The sequence below is a fragment of the Vombatus ursinus genome, unplaced genomic scaffold (genome assembly GCF_900497805.2).
Source record: "Vombatus ursinus unplaced genomic scaffold, bare-nosed wombat genome assembly UNPS02014784.1, whole genome shotgun sequence".
NCBI lineage: Eukaryota > Metazoa > Chordata > Mammalia > Diprotodontia > Vombatidae > Vombatus > Vombatus ursinus.
The window spans coordinates 18,824,811-18,840,158 of NW_020954562.1; the positions used below are offsets into that span (position 1 = coordinate 18,824,811).

Below are 15,348 nucleotides of genomic sequence, written 5' to 3' on the forward strand. Positions count from 1 at the left end.
CCTTGCCCAGGGTCACTTAAGTGTCTGAGACAGCATCCAAAATCAATTCTTCCATCAACAGTGGTTCCCTACATTTTTTGTTCTTCAAACCCTTTTCACCACCACCACTACCACTACTACCACCACCAACAACAAAATGTGCTGTGGACATCCAGGCTAATTTAATACACTACTCATTATATTCTTCAATTATTTACTATTTAAGGTGCCATTAAAGAAAATTTTAGCATGAACTCCTAAATAGGACCCATTATTAATACAACCCACATTGTACACATGGACAAACTCAGGCCTAGATAAGTTAACTTGCTTGCCCAGCGTTATTTTTGTAGCAACTGGCAAGTCTGGGATTGAAACCAATGTGCCCTGACTCTAAATTCCCAGAGTACTTTCTTTGCTACCACAATTTCTCAATATTTCTATTAGGTGTCATTATTCCATCCTTAACTATTTCCTGAAATGTGATGGCACTACAAGATGACTCCCCCCACACACAAAGGATGTGAAAGAGCTACAAAGGAATTGTCAACAAAGAAGTGAATCATAGAATGCATATTCCATTTGCCTCAGGCTTTCAGGAAATAACACTGAAGACACTCTTCTGGATCTTCAGAAGAGATAAAGGTGAGTTAACTAGAAACCTATTGAAATCATGATGAAAGATTTGTGTTGATATGGAACCCTTAAGAATTTATATATAAAACTTAGAATAACTCATTTGTATATGTTGATAATTTTTCTTTTCTTTTCTTGTTTTTTTTTTTCTGTTCATAAGGCCTAAGACTTCAGAATGAAGATGACATTTGGTGCCATATATGTTCCTAACTGTACTTAACTGGAGTGATTGTTGTGGCCAGTCCAAGAACCACGTAAAGAAGGTAAACCATTATCAATAACTATAAATATCATTAGAGGAATGATATTAAACTGTAATATCAACCAATTGAGCAATACTATATGACCCTCTGCTTATCAAACTTAGATCATCTCTTGATCATGATTGCTAGAAGAAAGTTGTACAGTTAGCTCTAAATAAATATAAAAAATACATATACACACAGATGGTATTCATATTCCTGTTTCATTACACATGCACATTAGGATAATTACAAATTAGGAGAATTTTTATATCATTCTAAAATGATTATTATTAAAATTATAATTAATAAAGTGATCTAGTCTATAATAATTGCTCATGAATTGTTAGGTTTGTCCTCACTCTTCATTGTGTTTATAGCAAATATCATTTTAAATGTACCCAGGTGTACATGTGTGTATATATGTATTTGTGTGTTTATATGCATATGTGTATATGTGTGTATATATTGTGTATGGAGGTACTATGATTTTCGTAGTGTGGAGAACTTCTAGTATGTAATCTCCCTTTACTGATACAAATAGGCAGCTTGCCTATAGTTTATAGTCTTAGAAAATTCCCTGGAGCACCAAGAGTTTCAGTAACTCTCCTATGAGCATGTAGTCAGTATGTGTCAGGATTTGCATTTAGATGTTTGTCATGCCTCTAAGCCTTGACCTCCATCTACTATGCCATGTTGTCTCTCAAGTAGTAGATAATTGCCAAATAATTAAAATTTAGATTTTAAGATTAACCTTTGTGTTTTACAATGATTCTCTTTTATATTTTGGAAATTTATATGACTTTTGACAAAGTAATGGAGCCTAAATTTAGGTTCAACTTAGGAAGATCAAAAGTTGTTTTTTTTCTCCATTCTTAATTCCATTTCCTGGAAGAACAGCAGGCCTGTCACCATCGTGTATTATATGTCAAAGCTTGCTTTCTGCATGGCATCCAATATCACTGGTAGGTAAAGAGGACACAAGACAGTGATCAACAAAATATGACAGAATATGCCAGTTAACTTAGTTCATTCAAACCTTCCCTTTCATTTTCTGCTGGACTGTTAGACCCAGGCAGACTACATTAGTGAAAGAATTAAGGAATTCAAGAGTTCTAAAGACAAACAAGTTCCCCAGGGATAATGTGCTGATGGATAATGGAGAGTTAATTGTACAAATAAAAAGTAAGTGCAGTTGTTTTTGTGCTGTTCTTTGATCCCATGCCAAGAGAATAAATATTTACATTCCATTCTTCTATTTCCACAGATTATAGAAGAACATTTGGGTGTTGGACTGGTCTTGATCAATCTGAAAAACCTATTTGTTACCAGAATTGACTAAGTTCACCTATAGAAGCTCTGTGTATCATCCTAAAAACACAGATAGAAATCACTTGAAGAACTGAAATCAACTTCTCTGAAATGCATGGTTCTGTCAGGCTTCAAGATAGCTAGCATATTGTTGTAAGGCACAGTAAATTAATATATTTAATCCCATGTAAGAGTAGGTAGAAGATAAAAGTCTTGTAGTAGTTTCATAGAATAAATATTAGTATATACTTGGCGTGAAATTTTACCTTCCACATGGAATTCTAGTCATTTTTTTCTAAAATCAAAATAATATTTTGTATCAGTATTTCCTCATATTTGAGTGTCAGGCATACTTATCTTCTAATGATCTATTTTATGCTCATTTTACTAATGGAATAACTGCAAATTAGGAAAATTTTTATATCATTCTAAAATGGTTATTAAAATTATAATTAATATAGTGATCTAGTCTGTAATAATTGCTCATGGATTCTTAGGTTTGTTCTCACTCTTGACTATGTTTATAGCAAATATCATTTTATATGCACCCATAATACAAAAACTACCCTTTATTACTCTAGAGAAGTGCCCTTGTACTTAATCTTATTTATTCATCACCCACTGCATTGGGAAATTTTTTATCTTTGTATTTCATATGACCAGTTTTCTTCCCAACAATACACAGAGATTTCTCCTATGTTCACAGTATAGGACTTGTTTGATACTGCTTATGAAGAATAAGAGGCTTCATAAAACAGTTTCATTTTTAAATTGAAGGGTTGCCAGTTGGAGTGTAAAGATTTGTGTGATAGGTAAAATGGTGGATCTTCTAACGTGCTCTTAGGTGGTTGAGAGTGATTTCTAGCTTGGTCCACCACAAGCAGAATCTGTTGTCACCATTACATCTGTCAGAAATTATAAAAAGAGAATACATTCAAAAGGAGATTAAATCTTTTATTTAGTCTTCTAACTTTACTACTTAATATTTCATAAGAGTTTGATTGTTTTTTTAAGCAGTTGGGGTTAAGTGACTTGCCCAGAGTCACACAGCTAGTAAGTGTCAACTGTTTGGTCTGAGGCCAGATTTGAACTCAGGTCCTCCTGACTTCAGGGCTAGTGTTCTATCCACTGCACCACCTAGCTGCCCTTGATTTTTTTTTTTAATAAACAATATGACTATGTTGCCTTTGATTGGTATTCTGTCTGTAGCTAATGCAGTGAAATGATTTTCATTGGAGGCAATTTTCTTTGCTTCTGAACCACATAAATTTTACAGATGAGAAATTACATAATTGATGACTACAAATACCAGTGACAGTAGAAATGTTTTGATGCTAGCATGGTATCTGACACATAGTAAGTGCTAAATAAATGCTTATTGACTAACTCTCTTTCTAGTGAACACTAAGAACCTAATGCCTAGCATAGCACATGGCACACTCAATGTATATTGAACTGAATTGAATGGAATTGACATGTTTCATACATTTGGAGGCCTTGTTCTCACAGTGAAGAATTCATGCCATAAGAAAAGGCATCGAAGGAACTGAGGTGATTTATCCTGGAAAAGTAAAGACATTGAAGGGTCATGATACCTATCTTAGGCTTCTCACATGGAAAATGATTGAATTTGTTCTCCTTGGCTTCTCAGAGAGAATAACAAGCAACATTGGCTTGATGTAAGGAATTAGAGCTATTTAAAAGTGGAATGAGTTCCCTATGAAAGCAATGGCTTCACCATTACTGATATCTTCAAGAAAAGGTTTATGAATACCTGTTGAATGTTTGGTAGTAGGCATTTTTGTTCAGGCACAACTTGAACTAGAATCTGTTCCTTGAGATCCTTTCCATCTCTTGATTCTCTAATGTTTACATACAGGTAAGTTGTAGATTATATAAATAACGAATCTCTTGTTTGGTTATAATATGTAGAAAATGGCAGCTCCCTAAATCTCTCTACTTTTTTCCTACTTGCAATGGCCTAGCATACCTGTGTGATTCCTCTTTACTAATTTGTAATCCAATGAAAGAAAATGTCTAAATGAGGAACTATAATCTTTGTATAAAATCCTTGGAAATCAGCTAACAATATAGAACTCTCTCATAACATGTGCTGCTTTATCACCTGTAATAGGGAGAGTGGAACTCATTTAGAAAAGAAATGGACTGGGAATCTTTTGTACCACCTTCTTCTAATTGTTATCCACTCTGTAAGTACTAGAGTTCAAAATGTGCTGGCATTTTTATGACATATAACAGAAAGTTTTTTTAACTTTTTTTGATGCTGGGTTTCCTATACCATGGAGATAACTGAAGTTGCTTTATTTTTGTTACACAATTTCTGTTTTGGAGAGATTTGAGAGATTGTGGCTATCAGAGAAAACGTTTAGTCCTCCATCTTGTTGCTCACGTGACCTAGAAGTAGAAAAAGTCTTTTTGACAAAATTCTCATTCAAGTGTAATTCATGTAATTCTCTGTCCCTCTCCCTCTCTCTCTCTCTTTCTCAGCTGTGTACAATGTAGATGCACGTGTGAGTTATCTTTACCCACACTCTACTATGTCATAAGTCTCACAAAGGTGTAGACGCCTAATGACCCTGTGAACTGGCTTGTTTTTTTCAACCTGCCCTCATACTAGCAGGTGTAGCTTCCTAAAGAAGGACCACTAGCATGTAACTACACTCAAACTCTCCCAGGGTCACAGAAGCAACCATTCCTCCTACTCACAACTTTTGCTCTTAAACTGCAACTAGTATGTTTTCATTTATACTTACAATCATATCACATGTAGCTCCTGACCACAATTATTTACTTAACAATAAGGCAAAAAAAACAATAATACCCAAGGTATACAGGCAAAATGAATATTATCACATTTGGGGGTGGGGTGGGGGGAGATTGAGTACATATTTACTTGGCAGAAAACACATAAATGAGGAAATTCCATGTGCTTCGGGTAACTCATAATGCTGGACTGTAGGCTTTGGTAGGGGCTATTATTATCCTCTTTTTAGAGATAAGGAAGCAGAGGAAACGGTTTAAATGACTTGCCCAGAGTCAGAGTTAGTAAGTGTGGGAGGCTGGATTTGAACTCAGGTCTTCCTGATGTCAGGTCTTCTTTGATGTCATTGGTACATTTGTAATACCACATGAAATCACTTCTCTGGTGACTTCTCCCCTTCTGATCCTCACTGCTCTCCTCCTAGTCATATTATCTTCTCTTGTGTTGATAAACTCTTTCAATAAATAATCACCTTTAAAAGGGTACTGAGAAAGTGTTGCCTTTTGATTTTGAAAGCAGGTCCCTTTAAGTTTGTCAGCCTGTCTCTCGTTGGGCTATATAAAAATACCTCAGACAACCACTCAACAGGATGCTGAGTGGTCAAGTTAGACTTCAATAGTCCTTCTTACAGCTGCAAAGTTGTTGCAAAACCTTTCCTCTTTTTAATTTTCTCTCTGAAACCTGAAAGGGCAGCAGAGAGCATCAGACACTTTTGAAAGGCTCCATTTTAAACGGTATCTCTGAAGAGCCATGATCTTTTTTATCTTTTCACCTCAATAGGCATCTCATAGCTGAAAATGATGAAGTCAGCTTTCTGGTCTGGCTTCACTCAGATTGACAGAGCTCTTTTTCGTATACCTACTGCTGAATCTTCCCTCTCTTTCCTGAACTTGACCAACCTAACCAAGTTTTTTCAATAAGCATTCAATAGCTTAAATCTCTTGTAGTGACTAAACTTGTACAAGGAAAAAAAAAATCATTTTTTTTCCTTATAAAATCCAGTGTTCTTATCTGTTCATTCTTTCATCTCTAGAAACTTAAATGGTTTTTCATTGTGCTAGCTTTACCGTTATATATCTTAGAGCAATTAAATACACATGAGCTAAGGGGTCAATATTCTCTATAATCTTGGGGAATCGCCCCCCCCCCAAATTTCAAGGCAATACTCTTCCATAGGCTGTCTTTAAAAATTCATTTTCTTCACATTTATATTTATGAATTTTTAAAGAACAAAAGTTTTTTCTTCTTCTAATCCTTTGAACCATTAGACAATTCACATGCAAAACAGGCATCTTACATCCTTTACAAAGTGATTTAAGCCTTTATATTTAAGCCATTTTCTGCACCAAACTTCTCATTTCCCATTTGAAAACTATTTATTTACACATGGATTTTAAGATTTTTTACTTAAACCAAAGTAAATTTTCTACTTCTTCCAGGCATAAAACTATTCACTTGTGAAATAGGTAATATTTGACATCCTTACCTTACATAATTTATTTTTTTTCTTTAGAAAGAATAATTTTCCTGCCATGTCGAACACCAAACAGCTCCATATGGAAGGGCAGTATCTAAAAGGGGCAGACCATATACAATGGTCAATTAAACTTAATAAAAACCTTTTATAGTACATATTACAGGTAAACTGACAGTAATCCTATTACTTGATATTATTTTGTTGATAATACTTTGTTGGCAATACTATTTTGTATACAATCCTATATAGATTTTTAACTCTAAGATTTACCCTTTGGTATAATTTAATTTTAAACATCATCCTTAAATGTATTATTTGTAAATTTAACTGAAATATTAGAACAAATAGACTTTTGACACCCCTCCACACACACACACACCATGTTGTAAAAGTGATGGAAGTATTCAGTTTTCTTGCTCATAGAAAATAGACAATCTTGTGCGTTTGTAGTTTGAAATAAATTCTCTTTGACTAAAACTAAAACTGTACCTCAGATTTACAGTACTTTGCTTCTGTGGGACCAGAGTGTTTATATGGAGTAACAGAATGTTCGGGAAGGTACCCTAATTCAACCTCCTCAATTTAGAGATAGGAAAACAGGTCTTGAGAGACGATGTTGGAGAGATAATTAACCACCTTCAAAGTCAGTTATTTACTCCTAACTCCCAGTCAGTGTTCTTTAGATTACCCTGATGGTAAGCTTTTCATTGTTCATTCTTTCATTTAATTCTACACAATTTTTGTGGCAAGGCAAAAAGGGACAAATTTTATTAGGCCCATTTTATAGATGACAAAACTGGCATGCAAGACAGTTAAGTCCTATAGAATCACCTATTTTCAGATTTGGGAAGGACCTCAGGAGTTATCAAACTGAATTCTAAAAGGAAAGGAATTCTCATTATAATATACCTGACAAGTCATCAGCCATCTTCTGCTCGAAGATTTCCAAGGAGGGGCCACTACTTCTTGAGGCAGCTCATTTCATTTTTGTTTATCTCTAATTGTTTGTACCTTTCCCTCTACATCAAACCTAAATTTACCCCTCTACAACTTCTTCCCTCTCCAGAGTCTGCCTCAGAAAGATAAAAAGAAGAAATATAATCTTTTCTTCACATAACAACCATTTAAATACTTGAAAATAGCTCTCATGTCCTTCCTGAGACTTTTCTCCCAACTTATGTAGCAAATCATTTCAACTAGTTCTTATACAAAATGGACTGAAGGCTACTCACCATCCTGTTGGCCCCTCTATGGATTTTCTCTAGCTTATCAATTTCCTTCTTAAACTGAGTCTTGGGCTGGTCATTATCAGGGTTAGGAATATAACCAAGGCCTTTTAATTACTGCTTCAAGACTTTATCCTGTCTCTAAGCAGTGTGGGGAGTGCATGCACAAGAAACTATATTGTTTGGATTATATTTAATTCAAAAATGACATAAAATTATAATTTGACATAAATCAGTGAAGAATAATGGGAGTAGAAAGCATTTATAATTCCTCATGGAAAGTAGTAAGTGAATAAAACATACTATTGTGAAATTCATGGGGTGAAGGATTTCTTCTGATACATAGATTAAAAATGATCAATAAACAGCCTTTGACTATTTTTGGAATAGACAAGTTTAAGGGCCTATAATTCAGCATTTTTCCCCCTCTAATAGATGATTCTAGTTCTTGACAATTTTCTTCTTTGAGCCATGGATGATGTAAGAGCACACAGATGAGGTAGACAAGGCATAAAAAGAAAACATTTCCAAACAGGCTCCAACAATTCCTGGAGTATAAAGGAAGGAGAAATTCATGAGTGTTGTGGAACATTCTGTTCTTTATCTTCATTCTTGGATACTATTAAAATGACAGGCAGCACCACACACATACTAGTGCACACCCACACTGTTTTCAAACAAATATAAACCAATTAACTCACTGATGATATGGGCAGCATCACTATCTGTCCTTAAATCTCTCCTAGTCACAATTCCATCTGTTAGACAGTAATAGGAGACAAACATCATTAATATATTATAGTTGATGATTTATTATATACAAATGCTTTCAGCTCTTTGAAAGAAGATGACTCCAAAAATATAGGTTTTTCAAAGTAATTTTCAGTATGTAGATATAGGTCTGTTAAGTTTTATGCCTAAATCAAATATATTGAGAAAGCATATTTTATGATATTTTTATGGAGAAATCACTGAATTCATGCAATGTATTTGCAAAATATGTGATATGGTATTAACTATCAATATATTATTATAAATTATACATAAATAACTACCCAAATAGTTAAAAATACAGCCTATCCTCTTCTTCAAAATCTGAATCCATAAATGATCACTCAAGGAATAATTCAAATACATAGATACATAAAGGATATCAGTACTCCAAAGAATATTACCATCAAAGTGGACATTTCTTCCAACAGTGTAGGTCACATACCTGCCCAACCTATATGACTCTTGAGTATGTCTTCACCCAAATCTTTAACATATCGTCATATGCATGCAGTATTCTGAGGATGGTTCATGTTTTTTGCCATTGTATAGAGCACATGGGCAATATGTTAATACTTCCTTGCTCTCACTGCAAGACTGTCCCATCTTTGAAGGGCACATTTTCCTAGGTTGATGTTTTATTCCTAGGTTGATGTTATTAATTAGAATGTCAATAGTCTTGGTTCTCAATTGTTATATCTTTGAAAAATGAAGAGGCAGCATGGCATAATGTATATAGTACTAAACTTGGAGTCAGGAAGACCTGAGTTAAATTCTTGACTCAGATATTTATTAGCTACATAACCCTAAGCATGATAGTTAACCTCTCTGTCCCTCAGTTTCCTTATATAAAATGAGGAGTTTATTGAACTCTAAGATCATTTCTACCCATAAATCTATGAACCTGTAGATCTTGTATTATTTCTACTTATATATAGAAGACACCTTGTTGGATGAGAATCTTTAATACAGCATTTAACTCCCCAAATCAAATATGTGTGTGTGTTTAATAGTCAACAAACAGTAAGCATGGTGAGATCTCCTATGACACCTTTACCTTTAAGTCAATTGTGTGACTGTAAATATGTGATCTCCTTTACAATATCCTTTGTGAAAGCCTGAATGTTCTCTTCTCAAACACCAATCAGGAATTCTAGTAAATTGTATATTGATTGTATTCATATAAAAGCCTTTAAGGTTGAGAAATTTAGCAACATAGATGTTAAAATAAAGAAATGTTATGTAAGGAAAAGAACTTAAAAATTCCAGGACTCCAGCCATTATAATCTGGAACATGTAGTTATTTCTTGGACTAATACCCTCCTCCCCCATTTACTACTAGTAGCTTTCATTCCTTGTTGATGTATTTTGGTAGATAATAGGGTCAGAGAGTTAAACTGACACAATAGTGGTTCCAGATCATTTACAGCTAAATCATATAGTTCCATGGGATGGTGAGTATGGAGATATTAGAACACATTTTCCTCCTTCTGTTTCTCCCTCTCTTTCAGAGCCTAGAATTCCTGTGGTGACTTAATATGAGCACATCACCTCCCCTAGTAAAAATAATACCAATTAAAGGTCTTCCTTTGTAGAGAAACTATTGTTAATATATAAAACTCTTGCTCTTACATTGACATACCTTCCTTCACAGGCTGACCTTATCTGTGCTCCATATGAAGACTATGGAGGCTGCCCCAGAATGGAACTTCACTTACATTTTGGAAGGAAGGATGAGTGCTTATTCTCATTTTCAGGACAGGATTGCAAAGGACATCCTTAATTTAAAAAAAATCTTATTTGGGAAAAATTCCTACATATAGAGGACTATAACTTAATTTAGTTAAATATTGAATGTGTGCTTTTCCATGTCCATTCTAAAATGGAACTAGATACCTTTTTGTTGACAGGATAGCCATAGGAGAGGTAGCAAAGAAAAGAATAAATTATTCAAGTTCATAGTCAAGTGAGGATTTAAATCCACCTCTCTGAGTATGATTTTTTCCTGTTGTAGTGGAATGTGTTACATCATATAGCTGTAAAACCATATGCATTCCACACATAACTTTATATATTAGTAATGACACCAGCTCTGGTTCAGACAAGTGAACAAGAACTGGCTGCCTTTTTTTCCTCAATTGAAAAATATTTTTCTAGTTAGTTGATTATTTCTATCTGTGGAGGAGTTTTTCTCTGTACCTTTTTTTATAAATGAATTATATATATATATATATATATACATATATATATATATACATATATATATATATATATAAAACAGTGCATGGTATTGCAAATTGTTGATAGGTTTCTTGAAATAGCTTAAATAGCATAGTTAAATCAGTAGAACAATAGTATGAAATCTAGAAGATCCAAGAATCCCCAAATGTAAGGGTTTGAAAAGACCTCACATAATATAATATGTAATATAGCATAAAATGAAATATAACATAACATAAAAAAATATAGTTCCACCTCTTTATTTTCAGGAAAACTGAAACCCTGATAAGTGAAGTTATGTTTCCAATATAAGTCATATAACTGAGGGTTATAGATTTGACTTTAACATGGGTTTGACCAATTAGTGACAGTCACATGCCCTCAATAAACCTAGCTTCCATTAGGATATTTGTAATTTTCCTACTTTGTAAGTATATCTTAGGAATATGGGAGAGTATATTGTATGCAAATGTTTTGAAGCTATTCAGACGAAATTCTTTATATGAATGTGGACTTCTCAAGTTTTCAGTGTATAACTATGTAGACAGTTATATTAGATGTTTTCCAACACTGGATATAGTGGACATTGCATTTGAATATGTTTTATTAAAAAAATCCCAAATTTCATGCAATATGTGTGCTAAATGTTGCTGCAGATCACACATTTAAATACTATATCAATGTTGACTTTTATAATTCAAAGAGAAACTACACTCCAAACAGTGATACTGTCATCATATATCCCAAATGAACACTGGAGCATATACTTAAAACCAAATGAGAATCAGAAAGAATTTTCTGTTTGGTTTCATTATGACAGATGCAGGTATATACTGAGGAACTCTGAATTTGTTTGCTGGTAACAGATGTTCATTTTCTTGTCTGTAGATTTTTGCTCTGGAGAGAAGTAAAAGGAAATAGGGATGGCTAAAGGGCAACAATGACAAATGTAGGAAAAGCAAATCGAAATTTTCTCAAACTAATGATTTTGAGAACCATTTGCAAGGCTGCCACAGCTCACACCATAGTATTTATCCAAAGCTGCATATCCTTAATTCATGTGGCTATAAATTCACTGGGATTGAAATAAATTGAATTTTTTTTTTTAGTGTATTGATTGGGTTTGCTGTTTCTCTCTCCCTCCCTTCCTCCATCCCTCCCTTCCTCTCTCTCTCTCTCAAAATCTTTATGAGAGACAACTCTATAGAAGGGATATAGTAGGAAACAGGCACTGTAAAAACAAAAGATCAATAAAATGTAATAAAAAAAGAAACATTAACAATTTTTAAGAGCAGCTTATGTGTTTTTGCTCACATTGGATCCTTTGCCCAAAGTTAATTCCCCTAAGCTGATGTCTCATTGACTCTAAAATCCTATCCTTTTTTAAAAACACAGATACCACTTCTTCCATGAAACTTTTCCAAATAATTAAAGTGGAAAAATCCATCCCTTCCATTTTTTAAACCATCCACATTTTTTGGTGGGGTGGGAAAGATGGTGGCACAGAGACCATGGTCGGAATCTATGATTTCATCAATGTAAGGGACTCCTGGTGTGGAAACTCTCCTCACTGATGCAGATTGCTGATTTATTTTACATGATACTCTTATTTGTACTTGATATTCTGTGGGGTCATTCAGAGGTTATGTAACTTGTTCATCATCAAATAGCCAACATATGCCAGATATGAACTCTGGTCTTCCTGACTATAGGACTGGCTCTATATACTATACCAGATGTATACTTATCCTGTTTTAATTTGTATTCTATTTACTTGTATCCATATTATCTCCTTAGTAGATTTTCCTAGGGCAGCAATCTCATCCAGCTGTTTTACCCTAGCATAATTCCTTGTACTTTGTAGGCTGCCATTAATTTGAATAAGATTATAATTACATCCAGTCAAAATTTAGTTACTAACCAGGGAGATCTTCTTTCCTGTTGTTACTAAGAGATTATAAAAGAATTTGAATACTACCCTGAATACTCAAATCCACTCTTACTCCTTCCGTCTCCCATTCCTTACTCTTATTGTATAAGACACTTCTTTTGAGTGACTTAGATCCAACTCAGGCATTGATCAAGATATGGCCAACATGTAGAATATAAGCTCCTTGGAGGCAGGCATGGTTCTATTTATGTCTTTGTATCCCCATTGCTTTGCACATACTATGCATTTAATAAATGCTTATTGGGTTGGACTGGACCAATATTATCTTTATGAATTGCTTATTTATTATATGGTATATATTACACACCACATAAAACCGGTCTTGAAATGCTTCACTAGATGGAACTAAAGTGGCCACTTCCAGAAGTTGTAAATTCAGTTTAGATGTTTTTTCCTAGAGTATGTAGGCATTTTCAGAGTATTATCTAAATGTAAAAAAAAAAGTATGGTACTTGATAAAGATAATTTGTTTTTTTCTGGAGAAGAAGTTTAACATTAACATCTGTGACACCTATATGATGTGTTGGGTTTTTGGTTCTTTTTTATATTGAAGTCCTGAACTTAGCAAATATCAAGTAGGAATTGAGCATTCACACATAAAATATACAATGAGGGAACAAAAGATTGTGCATGAAACTATGACTATCTGTTATATGCAATTTGTTTTTCCTCTTAAGTATGTCATAAATTCAACCTGTAATTTTTAAAGATGTTCTTCTTGGCTTTGGTTCATTCTGGACTTTTAACAATTTTCTTCTGTATATTAAAATGTTTCAATGATCCTTTTTTTTCTTTTTCTTATTTATTGACAACTATATTGCTAATTCTCTTTCCCAACAACATTCCTCCAACACATTAAACAAACAAAACCCCAAATTTTGTAACAACTATGTATAATTAAGTAAAATATATTTCCATATTGGCTATGGCCAGAAATATATATTTCCTTTTGAACCTTGAGTCCAGCACTTCTTTGTCAGGAGGTGGACAGCATGTTTCATCATTAGTCCTCAAGGTGTTTATCAGAGTTCTTAAATCTTTCAATTTTTTTTCTTTACATTCTTGTTAATGTCTTAATGAATTATTGTCCAAGTTCTGCTCACATAACTCTGAGTCAATTCATATAGTGTTCCCTGCTTTCTCTAAAATGATTTTATAATTTCTTATAGCATAAAATTTTCCTTAATATACATATACAAAAATTTGTTCAGATATTATCTAATTAATAGATACTCTCTTAATTTCAAGTTGTTTTGGCAACCACAATAAAAAGCTGCTATAAATATTTTTGTTCATATAGATCCCTTTCTACTTTCTTTGATCTCTTTGCAATATAGATGAGTCAAAAGACATGCATAGTTTATGACTTTTTGAATAGCTACTTTCCAGAAGGATAACCAATTCACAGTTCTATCCATAATATTTGTTTTCCCATCTCTGCTCCACAATAAAAACATATTTTGCTTTTTTTGTTATTTTTCCCAATCTTATAGGTCTGAGATAGAAATCTAGTGTTGTATTAATTTGAATTTATCTTATTATCAGTGATTCAGGGCATTTTTATATAGGTATTGATAACTTGCACTTTTTTTCTTTGAGAACTTCTTGTTCACTTATTTTTCCCGTTTATCTATTGGTGAATAGCTTTTGCCCTTCTATATTTAAATCAGCTCCTTATATGCCTTGGATATGGATTCTTTATCAGAGAAACTTGCTACAAATATTTTTTTTCCAGTTAACTATTACCATTTAATTTAATTTGTTTGTATATAAGCTTTTTAGTTTTATGTTATCAAATTTGCTCATTTTATCTTCTCTACTCCTCTCTCTCCCTTGTTTGGTGATGAACTCTTCTGCTAATCATGATTGTGAAAGGAATATTCTTATTTGCTTGTCTAATTTGTTTATGATGATACCTTTTATATCTGTCACGTCTCCATTCAGAGCTTTTTGTTGTATAGAATGTGGGATGTTGGTCTTATCCTAAATTCTGACAGGCTGCTTTCTAGTTTTCCCAACAGATTTTGTCAAATAGTAAATAATTATCCCAAGGCCTGGGCTTATGTGTTTTTAACTTACTATGGAAGAATTTTCAATAGACATATAGTCTCTTGGGTCTTATTTGCTCTTAAGTAACTTTTTCAGTTAAAGTCAGATCAGAGGTCAATAGTTTGAAAATAACAATGATAATAGCTAGCATTGATATGTCAATGTAATGTTTGCAAAGTGCTTTGCAAACAGTATCTCATTTTATCCTGATAACTCAAAGTAAGGTCCTATTATGCCCATTTTTGGATGAAGAAACAGGCAAACAGATGCTAAGTGCCTTGCTCAGGGTCACATATCTAGGAAGTATCTAAGGCCATATTAAAACATAACAGCCTTTCTCTGTTTTTGAAGAGATGACAAGAATTCTTACACGTACTATGAAGACAGTAATAATTGTGGCTTCTTGATACTATGGTCAGTAGAGGAAATTATTTTGCTAAATGTTTTCTTACCAGTATATTCCCCTCTGCCCCCAAACTACCATTTAGTAGTGAATATAGTGAAATGAACTTGGTGCTCCATGGAATAAAAGCATTTATAGACATCATTACTATTAATTTATAGCTTCTTTATGCTCTATCTCCATCTTTGATACCTTCTTCTATGCACCTATCCTTTGATGACTTTTATGCTTACCTTGCATTTTATTACTGCTAAATATTTTTTAAATCACCTCTTTAATCCATGTGCTTTCTCAGAGTTTG

The 15,348-nt window shown here is 33.5% G+C and overlaps 1 protein-coding gene across 2 annotated transcripts in view; it reads left to right on the forward strand.

Annotated features, from left to right (window-relative positions):
• GLRB (glycine receptor beta) overlaps nucleotides 1-15,348 on the forward strand; it is a 112,914-nt gene that overhangs the window by 16,652 nt on the left and 80,914 nt on the right. The window lies entirely within an intron of this gene.